Genomic DNA, 13,837 nt, shown 5'->3' with positions numbered 1-13,837 from the left:
GTATATTAGAACTAGAACAAGTAATACAGAGAACCGGCCCATTTGTTCCCACCTTCTTTGTGATGTATATATATAGACTGCCCCAATGCATGCTGGGTGCAGTGTACATAAAATCAGAGGGAGAAGAGGAGTACGGTGTCCATTTTAGGACATAGTCAATTGTCAGCTGTACCTCCGTCCTCTGTCAGGCAAAACAGCTTCCAGTCTCCTTCCTCGGACCAATCTTCGTCAGGCGTCAGCCTCCTCCCTCCTTTGTCATCCTAAAGTCTCTCATCCAAAACGTTGTCATCCTAAAGTCTCTCATCCAAAACTCTGTCATCCTAAAGTCTCTCATCCAAAACACCCTCATCCCTCAGACAAAAAACCTTCCTTCTGTGCAGCAGAGCCGAGTCAGTTTCGGCTCTCTGCTATACGGGTTCTACTGTACATGCTATTCAATGTTGGATCTGCTGCACGGCAGGAAGTTGGGTCTGAGGGAGAATCGTCTGAGGCATGAAGGCATTTTGGATGAGGGACTTTCGGATGAGGGAGTTGTGGCTGAAGGATGACAGCGATTGGTGTGAGGGAGGAGGCGGGATGTCGTTTTGAAAAACGGAGGAAGGAGTTGCAGCTGATGACTGACAGCGATTGATCCGAGAGAGGAGGCAGGACGCTGTTTATCCTGAAGGAGGACGGAGTTGCAGCTGACGACTGATGGCGATTGGTCTGAGGGAGGAGGCGGGACACTGTTTTGTGGACACTGTGGAATGGAAGCATTTATGTAATGTAAGTCAATTACATCCTGACATTCATGAATGCAATTTAACAGAAGGTTTTTTTTAGAATCAGACAACCCCCTTTAAAGGTGAAGATCGAATGCATATAGAGCAATTATGTAGCTAAATCAGAAATTCTTATTAAAATAATCTGGCGTTTTTTTAAATTATTTTTTTATGGTGTTCACTGTCAGGTAAAAGTGATGTTGTATTTATTCTGTGGGTCAGTACGATTATGGCGATACCCATTTTATATAGCTGTCTCTACGCTCTTTTTCCTTTTTCTGAGCAAAATGATTTTCCTGCCGTAACTTTTTTTTAGTTTTCATCCAATGCCATTGATTAAGGGCTTATTTTTTGCAGGATAAGCTGTCTTTTTAGTGGTATCATTTTTGCAATACCTGCTACCTTTTGATCTTTTTTATTCTGCTATTTGTACCAAAGTTGGCAAATTTTGCGCTTTTTTTCTTACGATGTTCACCGTGTGGGATAATTTACATTATAGTTTTATAGTACACGTCATCAAGGATGTAGCAATACCTATTACGCATATTATTTGTGTTTTTGATCTTTATTGATGACAATACAGGTTTATTGGGAAAGGAGCATTTTTTTTCTTTTTTACACTTCATTGAACAACCTTTTATTATTTTATTTTTCACTTTTTACAGGTTATACTATGCTGCAATACATTTGTACTGCAGCACCGTATGACCTGATTAGCTGCACACACTACAGTCTGTGCGATCCAGCCTCTGGCTGGCTCTCACAGGCTTCTATAGCAGGCAGACAGGAGGCCATGATCTGGCCTCCTGCTGCCATAGAAACCAATGGCTACCCACGATTGTATCAGAGCACACTCCCGAAAGCTGCGGCGGGACCCCAGCAGTGATTGACAGCCGGGTCCCGCTGCCAGTCTCCTGCACTGCCCGCAGCAGTGCAAGAGATCGCTAGGACGTATGCATACGCAAATGTGTCGGGTGCTGGGACATATGCATACGTCCTATAGCAGGAAGGAGTTAAGGACATTCAGAGAGTAACTTTGCACACGGCACCATACATTCACAGTGTGGCTACAACGCAAGTGCAGGAGCAGCACTCATTTCAGGCATGGCGGGACCCGGTGGCTGTCGCTCAGATGTCTGCCATTAACTCCTCAGATGCCGTGATCAATACTGATCATGGCATCTGTGGCAGTGTGACACTTCAGTGGGGATCAGATCAGCCAAGATTGAGGAGGTAGGTCACCTCACCTGCCTCCGCCGTTCTCCCGGGGGCTTCTGCTCTGATCTGCCTTCCAGCAGAACAGTGCATAAGATTGCCGATAATACTGATTAGTGCTATGCCTATGCATAGCAATGAACAGTATTAGCAATCTGATGATTGCTATAAATAATCCCCTATGGGGACTAAAAAAGTGTAAAATAAATGTAAACAAAACCCTATTTTCTAAACTAACTTTAAAAAGCTCTGTCATGCCTTTCCCCTTTTGTGTGAGCTCCCAACAGGAGAAAGTGGGTGTTCCCCAGCAGGCGCAACATCACTGAAGCCTGTGAGAGCTGTGCCACGCCATGCCCCGCACGCACTTCCTTAGTTTGGTCTCGTGCCAGGCCGGGAGGAGACCAAACTAACTGTTTGACTTGTGCAGGGAACAGAAAAGAGCCACCTAGTGGCAGTTTTTTCAATCACATTAAAAACAGGTTGAACATTTTAACAGCAAGTAAATACCAAAGTGTCTTATAATTACATAAGGAACAGTATATTAAAAGTTTAGTTTGGTGCAGGTAGTCTTTGAAAATGAAGTGAAAAAAAAATGTGAAAAAGCCCCTCCCCCAATATAAATTTAAATCAATCCTTTTCCCCATTTTAATCAAAAAAGCAAAAAGAATGATAAAGTATAAACATATTTGGTATCGCCACGTGCATAAATGTTCGTACTATAAAAATATAATATTGATGATCCCGTACGGTGAACTACGTAAACGGAAAAGCTTTTTGGTACTGATTTTGTAAAAAAAAAAAAAAGTTTGAGATTTTTCTTAACCCCTTAAGGACTCAGGGTTTTTCCGTTTTTGCACTTTCGTTTTTTCCTCCTTACCTTTTAAAAATCATAACCCTTTCAATTTTCCACCTAAAAATCCATATTAGGGCTTATTTTTTGCGTCACCAATTCTACTTTGCAGTGACATTAGTCATTTTACCCAAAAATGCACAGCGAAATGGAAACAAAATCATTGTGCGACAAAATCGAAGAAAAAACGCCATTTTGGAACTTTCGGGGGCTTCCGTTTCTACGCAGTGCATATTTCGGTAAAAATTACACCTTATCATTATTCTATAGGTTTGATTTTGTCGCACTTCTGGAAAAAATCATAACTACATGCAGGAAAATTTATACGTTTAAAAATGTCATCTTCTGACCCCTATAACTTTTTTATTTTTCCATGTACAGGGCGGTATGAGGACTTATTTTTTGCGCCGTGATCTGAAGTTTTTTATCGGTATGATTTTTGTTTTGATCGGACTTTTTGATCACTTTTTATTCATTTTTTAATGGTATAAAAAGTGACCAAAATACGCTTTTTTGGACTTTGGAATTTTTTTGCGCGTACGCCATTGACCGTGCGGTTTAATTAATGATATATTTTCATAGTTCGGACATTTACGCACGCGGCGATACCACATATGTTTATTTATTTATTTTTTTTACACTGTTTTATTTTTTTGATTGGAAAAGGGGGGTGATTCAAACTTTTATTAGGGAAGGGGTTAAAGGACCTTTATTAACAATTTTTTTTTACATTTTTTTTGCAGTGTTATAGGTCCCATAGGGACCTACAACACTGCACACACTGATCTTTTACACAGATCACAGGCGTGTATTAACACGCCTGTGATCAGTGTTATCTGCGCTTGACTGCTCCTGCCTGGATCTCAGGCACGGAGCAGTCATTCGCCGATCGGACACCGAGGAGGCAGGTAAGGGCCCTCCCGGTGTCCGGACAGCTGTTCGGGACGCCGCGATTTCACCGCGGCGGTCCCGAACAGCCCGACTGAGCAGCCGGGTCACTTTCACTTTAGAAGCGGCGGTCAGCTTTGACCGCCGCTTCTAAAGGGTTAATACCGCACATCGCCGCGATCGGCGATGTGTGGTATTAACCGCGGGTCCTGGTCGTTGATGAGCACCGGGACCGACGCGATATGATGCGGGATCGCGGCGCGATCCCGCTTCATATCGCGGGAGCCGGCGCAGGACGTAAATATACGTCCTGCGTCGTTAAGGGGTTAAAAGCAGTACAATAATAGAAAAGTAGGTAACCATGGGTATCATTTTAATCATATTGACCCACAAAATAAAGAAAACATGTCATTTTTACAGTAAAATGTACAATGTGAAAACGAAACACAACCCCCACCACCACAACCCCACACCCCCAAATTAGCGAAATTGTGATTTTAGTTTAAATGTCCTTACAAAATTTTTTTTTTCTTTTTGGGGGTGGGGGAGGGGGGGTTACCATACATTTTAGAGTAAAAGGAGTGGTGTCATTACAAAGTACAATTGGTTAAACAAAAAACAAGTCCTCATATGGGTCTGTAAATGGAAATATAAAAGAGTTATGGATTTTAGAAGGTGAGTAGGAAAAAACGAAAATGCTAAAATTTTATTGGCTGTGTCCTTAAAGGGGTACTACTGTGGGAAACTTTTTTTTTATTTTTTTTAATCAACTGGTGCCTGGGGCTGTATACTACAGAGGAAATGTTTATCTTTTTAGATTTCTCTTATGTCACGACCACAGTGCTCTCTGCTGACCTCTGCTGTTCATTTTAGGAACTATACAGAGCAGGAGAAAATCCCCATAGCAAACATATGCTGCTCTGGACAATTCTTGAAATGGACAGCAGAGGTCAGTAGAGAGCACTGTGGTCGTCGTGACATAAGAGAAATCCAAAAAGATAAACATTTCCTCTGTAGTAAACAGCCCCTAAAATGTACTGGGAGGTTTAAGATTTTTTAATAGAAGTAATTTACAAATCTGTTTCACTTTCTAGCACCAGTTGATAAAAAAAAAAGTTTTCCACGGTAGTACCCATTTAAGGCCAAAATGGGCTGTATCCTTAAGGGGTTAATATACTATGGTGATCTAAATCCAGTTCAGTGAACTGTATTGTGACCATAATACAGAGGAAAAATTACAGAAAATGGGACATAAATTAGTCAATCACAAAAATCACAGAAAAGAGGCCACATTCTGGTTACTGGTACAAGGGCAGGACACCTATTCCCACTATAATGCAGATCCCCCCCACAATAATATATAGGGAGGTCGCACAGGTGCAAAATACTGATGAACAACAACTCTACTATTCATGAGGGGGGTAGTTGCTTAGTATTATAGTTGGGCACAGATAGGGCATATACAGGGTGCCAGTTACATGATAGCGTGTAGTGCACCATGCTGGTTTACAATCTATTAGTGATGCCCATACTATCGGATCAGGTGGGCTGCCCTTCATCTTATATGTGCATCCCAGTTGATATTTTGGCCAAAATACATAAGCTTACAACCCACATAAAGGGTCACCAGTCTCTTGCAAGTCCCTACACTAACAATACAGAAAAAAATCATAAAAAGGATGCTAAAATGATAGCATAGGTGGCGTTTTTCCCACTTGCTACATATTTGCTAATCTCAATAAGCCCTAATAAAATAGTGATATGTATTAATTTAATAACACAGAATTTAAGTCAATTTGCCTATTCTGCCAATTTCAGAAGCTAATTATGTCTTCACATTGATCTGGATGTCTATATCTTTTTAAATAAAAGCTGCCTTCGGTTGTGCGCATGGTGCCGAATTCTTATTATACTTAGGTTGTAATAATTAAACATGACGTGATGTAGTCTTCAGCGAACACAAGAAAGGATATATACAGATTAAAAATGCAATTAACTTCTTAATTACATTTCATTTATCAAGCTGCTTGACTGACAGCTGAAAGTAAAGAGGTCAGACACAAGATAGACAGAGGGGCAGCACTGGGGTCTAAAAGCAGCCTGCTGAGAAGCAATGTTAGCGGTTCTCCGGTATAACATGAAAAAGGATGTTACGCTTAAGATGGATTCTAAACAGGTTAATGCATATTTCATGATAATGGAGTTTGTCTTAATAGGGTCATGGTAATTTGCTGTTAATTGGCATTGGCTGTACCCTGTCTGGCTTGTATCCTTTCTTCAGATAACAATTAAAGGGGCACTCCACTGGCCAGCGTTGAACTAAATATTCCGAACACTGTTTTCGTGCTGCAGGGGTCGGCCATGCCCCCTCAATGCAAGTCTATGGGAGGGGGCGTGATGACTGTCACGCCCCCTCCCATAGACTTGCATTGAGGGGGCGTGGTCATGACAACACTAAAACACAGCGCGAAAACAGCGTTCAGAACATTTAGTTCCATGCTGGCCAGTGGAGTACCCCTTTAACACTTACCAATACTAACTTTATTACTGATTTCAAGATATATAAATAGCCATTTACCATTATAGGTCGAATATTATATGGGATGGCTTTGTTTTCATAGATATTAAGCTGTTATGTCTCTAGTTCAGAAAAACATGCAACAAGCTCAACAGTCTCATAGTAAAGCGCGCCATACATTGTAGATAGCTGTTGGCTGAACTGTCCCCGTGCCGCCATGCACACACACACACACACAGTTTCGCTGAGCGAATGCGTATTTTAAATGGGTACAGGTGGGAAAGCCGATGACAGAAACATCTGTTGGTGGTTTATCTTCCCAAGAACAAAAGAATTGAGCATGTTGAGATCCAGGGATAACTTAACCCCTTAAGGACTCAGCCCATTTTTACCTTAAAGGGGTACTCTGGTGGAAAAATATCAACTGGTGCCAGAAAGTTTAACAGATTTGTAAATTACTTCTGTTAAAAAAACTTTACCATTCCAGTACTTATTAGCAGCTGTATGCTACAGAGAAAATTGTTTTCTTTTTTTAATTTCTTTTTTTTTTGTCTTGTCCACAGTGCTCTCTGCTGACACCTGATGCCAGGAACTGTCCAGAGTAGGAGAAAATCCCCATAACCAACCTATGCTACTCTGGACAGTTCCTGACACAGACAAAGGTGTCAACAGAGAGCACTGTGGACAAGATAAAAAATAAATAAAAAAATAAAACAATTTTCTCTGTAGCAAACTGCTGCTAATAAGTACTGGAAGGGTAAATATTTTTTTAATAGAAGTAATTTACAAATCTGTTTAACTTTCTTGCACCATTTGATTTAAAAAAAAAATGTTTTACACCAGAGTACCCCTTTAAGGTAAAAATGGGCTGAGTCCTTAAGTGGTTGTTATCTCTGGATAGAAAATAATTTCCTCTGTAGCATACAGCTGCTAATAAGTACTGAAAGGATTGAGATTTTTAAATAGAAATAATTTACAAATCTGTTTAACTTTCTGGCACCAGTTCATTATTTTTTTTTAAAAGTTTTCCACCGGAGTACCCCTTTAAGGACAAATTTTCTAAATGTTCTAAAAATCATAACGCGTTCAATTGTGCACCTAACGACCCATATAAGGACTTGTTTCTTGTGTCACCAATTGTACTTTGTAATGACATTACTTATTTTATAACATGATCTGCGGCGAAACAAAAATTATTATTATTTGTGGGGTGAAATGGGGAAAAAAAACGCCATTTTGCAATTTTTAGGGCTTCCATTTCTGCACAGTACACTTTTCGGTAGGTCCTATATGGGGCTATAGGAGGTTTTATTTTTTGCGCCGTGGTCTGTCATTTTTATCGGTAGCATTTTTGTTTTGATGGGACTTTTTGATCGCTTTTTATTAATATTTTTATGGTATATGAAGGGACCAAAAATTCACAATTTTGGACTTTTTTACGGAATTTGAATTACATTTTTGGTACTTTTTTACGTGTACGCCAACAACCGTGCGGTTTATCTAACCTTATATTTTAATAGTTAGGACATTTATGCACGCGACGGTACAAAATATGATAAAAAATTTTTGTTACATTATTTTATTTAAAAACTAGGAAGAGGGGGTGATTCAAACTTTTATTGGGGGGGGGGGGCTTATTCACATTTATTCTCTTTTTTTTACCACTTTTTACTTCTTTTTTTTTTAGCTCCATTAGAAGGTTATATCATGCAATCTTTTGATTGCATACACTGTTCAATGCTATTCCATAGCATAGCATTGATCAGTGTTACCAGGGTTTTGCTGCTCTAGCCTGCTGCGCAGGCATGGAGTAGTAGTTCGCCGATCGGACAACGAGGAGGCAGGTGAGGACCCTCCTTTTGTCCAGTAAGCTGATCAGGACATTGCGATTCTATTGCGTTAGTCCCGATCAGCTCCGTTGAGCCGCCGGGATAGTTTTAGTTTCAGTTTAGACGCCACAATCAACTTTGATCACAGCATCTAAAGAGTTAATGTCGGGCATTGGCCCGATTGGCAGTGCCCGTAGCAACTGGGACCCACGGGGTTTAACCCGTTCTCTGCTCGTGAGAACGGTTTAAACCCCGTTAGCGGGATCAGGGTGTACAGGTACGCCCTGAGTCCCTAAATGGGCACTGTCAGATATAAAAACTTTTGATATGTTGTAAAGCATGCAAAACCAATAGGATAATGGACCCACTACATGATTGACAGGTCTACAGATCTAAAGCTGCTGTTATCAGCTCCCTCACTGTCTGTGTTTACTTTACAGTCTCCTGTGTGAGGAGAAGGGGGAGGTGTGGGAGTACACTGCTGCCTGTGAGCAGATGATGAAAAAAGCTGGTGACTGAAGATGGGGACTGAATGGAGCATTTTTTGTTTAAAAATCAAGGCCCCTTTCACACTATAAAGTTGCTCCGTTAAAACTTCCGTTAGAAAAGCCTTAAAAACGGATGTTAAACAGCCGTTACAAAATCCCATTAAAGTCTATAGGATTTTTGATAATCCATTAGGATAATCAAACATGCACTAATTTTTGTTCCGTCACAAGAAACGCGTAAATTAATGCGCGTTATTTCTAACATTGAAGTCTACGGCAAATGGATGAGCCTTTGTGTCATCCGTTTGCACCTGTTTTATAATATCCGTTATTACTTCTGAGCATGCTCAGAAGAGGTGACATCAGCAGGATCATGCAGTGCTGAGGGACTACTACTACTCCCATCATGGAACAGACTTTCCATCATGGGAATAGTAATTCTCAGTCTGTAGGAGTCTGCCGGTGGCTGGGGAGGCTACACTAGTTACATTAGTGTTTGTACTACTACCCCCATTATGGAACAGACTTTGTTCCATGATGGGGGCTGTAGTACAAGGGTTGAGGGATTGATCGCACTGGGTCTCACTTCTGAGACCCGATGAGATTAGAAGTTATTAAACAAGGGGGCGGGTGACATGCTCCACTCCCTTGCAATGTACATTGTATTTTACTTTCATTTTTAAATTCCCCTGTCCCCCTACACCCCGCCCCCCTGTGTACTGTTATAGCGCTCCATTCCCCGCCGCCGGTACCAGTTCTGTACCCCATGTACCTCATTCATATATTCCCCACCGCCGCCCTGCTCCAAGCGCAATCAGAGCGCACAGTGGAGACATGTCAGTCTATTCCCCACTTCTAATCTCCGTCGGGTATGGAGATGAGCAGTGGGGAATAGACTGACGTGTGGTCTGATTGCGCTTGGAGTAGGGCAGCAGCAGGGACATGTCGGGCGGCGGTGGGGAATATATGAATGAAGCAGCGCATTGGGGTACATAACTGGTACCGGCAGCGGGGAACGGAGCGCTATAACAGAAGATGAGAAGATGACCTTGCAGCAGGCAGGGGGGAATCATACATATACACATGGGGGAATAAAATGATTATACTTAAGGTGGAATGTGATTATACAGTAAGCACACTGAAGTTTAAAAAACCCCGCCGGGAGCCCTTTCAGGGCTCCCAACATGGAATTTAAAAATGAAAGTAAAATACATTGTACATCACAGGGGAGCGCAGCATGCAGCCCGCTCCCCTGTTTAATAACTTCTAATCCCATCGGGTCTCCGAAGTGAGACCTGGTGCGATCATTCCCTCAGCCCCTGTACTACAACCCCCATCATGGAACAGAGTCTGTTTCATGATGGGGGTAGTAGAACAAACACTAATGTAGTCTCCCCAGCCACCGTCAGACTCCCGCAGCCGGGGAACTACTACTCCCATCATGGAAACAAGTGTGTTCCATGATGGGAGTAGTAGTAGTCCCGGCTGTGGGAGTCTGTTGGCAGAGGTGTTAAAAGGCCATAAAATAATGGTACATGATGGATGTTAAAATGGATCTTAATGAATGAATATGCCCGTTATTTTAATGGACGCTATTCAGCCATTAGCACCCGTTATTTCATCTGTTATTATACATCTGTTTTTACACAGAAATCGAATGTTTAATAACGGATGAATACTCAGTGTGTGAAAGTAGCCTTAGTGTCCCTGCATGTATATATATATATATATATATATATATATATATATATATATGTGTGTGTGCAATACAACCAAAGAATAAATTGGCCAGCACTATTGATCCAAACTATTGTAAAAACCTGGCTTGCAGGTGCAGGCTGATGGGCTAAATATACAGCAACAGGAGAATACAGCAGCACACTGCTAGCACAAAGACATAGATGAAACATGAGTATATAGATAAAACATGAGTATATAGATAGAACATGAAAAGCTATACAGCTGTAATGCAAAAAATGAAGATATGAAACTATGAAATTATGAGGTACTTAGCTTGCAAATTTGGCGCTAAATAGCGTGGACCGTCCCACCACGGTAAGGTGACCTCATTCTGGGACGGACCCTACATTGTGAATATGCCTCTGTGTGAACAGTACAGCAGGCATGCAAGGTCTGAAACATCCAAGGCACCTTATATACACCTAATAGAGGTGGGTGGGGTGCAGGAGCCAACATGGAGGTAGCCACTCCCCCGTATGTGCAATACAACTAAAGAATACATTGGCCAGCACTATTGATCCAAACTATTGTAAAAACCTGGCTTGCAGGTGCAAGCTGCTGGGCTAAATATACAGCAACAGGAGAATACAGCAGCACACTGCTAGCACAAAGACATAGATGAAACATGAGAATATAGATAAAACCTGAGTATATAGATAGAACATGAAAAGCTATACAGCTGTAATGCAAAAAATGAAAATATGAAACTATGAAATTATGAGGTACTTAGCTTGCAAATTTGGCGCCAAATAGCGTGGACCGTCCCACAACGGTAAGGTGACCTCATTCTGGGACGGACCCTACTCTGTGAATATGCCTCTGTGTGAACAGTACAGCAGGCATGCAAGGTCTGAAACATCCAAGGCACCTCATATACACCTAATAGAGGTGGGTGGGGTGCAGGAGCCAACAAGCTAAGTACCTCATAATTTCATAGTTTCATATCTTCATTTTTTGCATTACAGCTGTATAGCTTTTCATGTTCTATCTATATACTCATGTTTTATCTATATACTCATGTTTCATCTATGTCTTTGTGCTAGCAGTGTGCTGCTGTATTCTCCTGTTGCTGTATATATGTGTGTGGATATATATGTATGTGTGTAAATCTGTGTTGTCTTGGTAATGTGCATGTGTATGAATAAATGAAGTCAATATGTGTGTGTATCTAACTACAATCATATGCCTCCAAATGTTGCAAAACTACAACTCCCAGCATGCCTGCACAGCCAAATGATGTGTGAGCATGGTTGTAGTTTTGCAACAGTAGGAGGAACACAGCCTGCAGCAACACTGCTGTAAATCTGAGTTTTACCAATCATATGCAAAACAGTTGTGGGCATGCTGGGAACTGTAGTTTTGCAAAAGCTGTAAGCACACAGTGTGTGTGTATGTGTGTGTGTGTGTGTGTGTGTGTATATAGCATAAAACCAGAAAGGAAAGGGTTACAGATGCTTACTTCAGTGACTGAGGAGAAGGGGAGGAGGGGGAGTGGTTATCACCTGAGAAAAAAAGGACCCGTCCCCCTGCTTATGGTCGACAACATTAAAGGAGAAGTCTGATGCTCACAATCAAAAATAAACTAATCCCTAAATGTAGCCCCTGCTCATACCTTTTGATAGAGCCCCCAATCGCATGATTTGGTCCAGCCGTTCGCTTGCAACGCTGCTCTGAAGTTCCCGGTACTTCCGAGTTCTGGTCACATGTTTTTCAGCCTGAATTACTACATCTCCCACAATGCCCTGGTAGTATGTCTGGTCCTATTCTTCCTCCCTCTCTCTCTCCCTCCCTCTGCTCTTCCCTAGCGATAGGCGTTTGCTGAGCTGAGCCAATGGCAGCTCAGCTCAGCGCATAAATGAATAAATTACTTAAGGAGGAGAAGCCGACTCTGGGCTGGGAGGCCGGCACAGCCCGCAGTGACTTATGGGAACGTTGAGTCACCGGGCTAAGATGGCACTGAATCATGAAGAAAACACAGTCAAGCATCATCAAAGGACCCAGCTTCCGGCCGGATGGAAAAGCGAGGAGAAGTCCGGGAAGAAGACGATATGGATAATGTGAGTACATTATAATATAACTTTGCTTCATGCTCAATTTCCCCCATAAAAGGTTTGCGTCGGAGTACTCCTTTAAGGTAATTCAGAAATAAAGCTAATTCTGAGAGAAATATAGGTCATAGACACATAAAAATGAAATGTACATTAGGATGTGATACTGAGCAACATATAACAATTTTTTTTGTGATCTGACAGGTACACTTTAAGGACTCGGGGGGCGTATATAGTGTGGGTGATCCTTTTTTTTTGTATCAATTGTGGCTGGTATGCTAATTTCTAGCTCTGCGTAATGGAGGTGGCTCCTGCACTTTCAGCAAGCGGTTTCCCATCCCCAGATCCTGCTCTCAACCACATAAACCCCCCCACCTCCCGTGTGGGTTGACGTCAGAGTGAGTATCCCGTGCATATTCATGATGGGGGAGAAGAGATTTGCACAGGGCTAAAGATTAGCATACCAGCCAAGGAAAAGATAGCCCAAAACTGCCTGAATGGATCAGAACAAGGTAAAGATCAATTTAAAGTGGATCACCGCACTATATACCTGTATATTCAGGTAGTGTAGGTGATCCTGCTGTCAGTTTTACTTTAACTTGATAAAACCCTGGAAAGATGAAGAATCTCTGGTTGTAGATTCTCCTCCAAAATCAGACAGTGCTAATACCTTACCACAGATAAGAATTGCAGATTTCCCATTTCCACATCAAAAACAAGAATCATTAGAATTTGTAATGAGAAATAAAGATTTCTTGTCAGCAGCTCCAGGCCTTACGCATGTAATAAAACATGACATTTTTGTAATGTGCCGAATTGAAGCAATAGAAGTATTCAAACTTAACATTTTATCTTTATAAAAACTGCAAAAGAGACAAAGAATTGCTATCATTGTCATAAGAGTCAGGGCTACAGTTACCATAATGTCAGGCTTGAAGCAGAAATGTTCCAAGCGGTTACAGTCAATGTTTCAAGCTTGGCGGTTTTTCTCACAAGCTCATATCCCAAGAACTTTGTGACATGGCGCATTATCCTGCTGGAAGAAGCATCAAACATGGGTACACTGTGATCATAAGGGCATGGGCAGCAACAATGCTCACTCCACCTTCCCCCAGTTTTAGTGAGAGGAGTGGCCTCCTTTAAGATGTTAGCAGTAATGTACTAGTCAGGAACTGTGTTGCGACATCAGCCTGAGGAAGATGCCGTCCTCTGAGCGAACAGTGACACAACTAGCGCATCAGCTTCTCTGAAAAGGGGGGAAGGAGGGCAATAACAGATAGATAATAGAGTGCAATTTACTGTAGGTGCAATTCAGAGTGAGCAGCATAAGCCACATGGTGAGTAGTGCAACCCTGCTACAGAAGATGCTGCAGCAGCAGTGTAAAGACAGATCCTGGTAGTACCAGTACAACAATGCAGAGGAGAGGGAGAACCTTTGATATAGTAATGTGTCACCCTGGCGGGTATTTGTCATCTTTGTATGCCAGTTCTCTGGCACAT

The 13,837-nt window shown here is 41.8% G+C and overlaps 1 long non-coding RNA gene across 1 annotated transcript in view; it reads right to left on the bottom strand.

The window, feature by feature from the left end:
* Positions 1-12,008, bottom strand: part of LOC130357722 (uncharacterized) — a 41,484-nt gene extending 29,476 nt beyond the window's left edge. Inside the window, exon 1 of the long non-coding RNA XR_008889231.1 lies at positions 11,902-12,008. This is a non-coding gene — a long non-coding RNA (uncharacterized LOC130357722). The remainder of the gene's footprint in view (positions 1-11,901) is intronic.
* Between the last annotated feature and the right edge of the window lie 1,829 nt (positions 12,009-13,837).

Source organism: Hyla sarda, chromosome 2 (assembly GCF_029499605.1).
Source record: "Hyla sarda isolate aHylSar1 chromosome 2, aHylSar1.hap1, whole genome shotgun sequence".
Taxonomy (NCBI): Eukaryota; Metazoa; Chordata; class Amphibia; order Anura; family Hylidae; genus Hyla; species Hyla sarda.
Note: the sequence above shows the minus strand (reverse complement) of the source record. Positions and strands in the feature narration are given on the sequence as shown.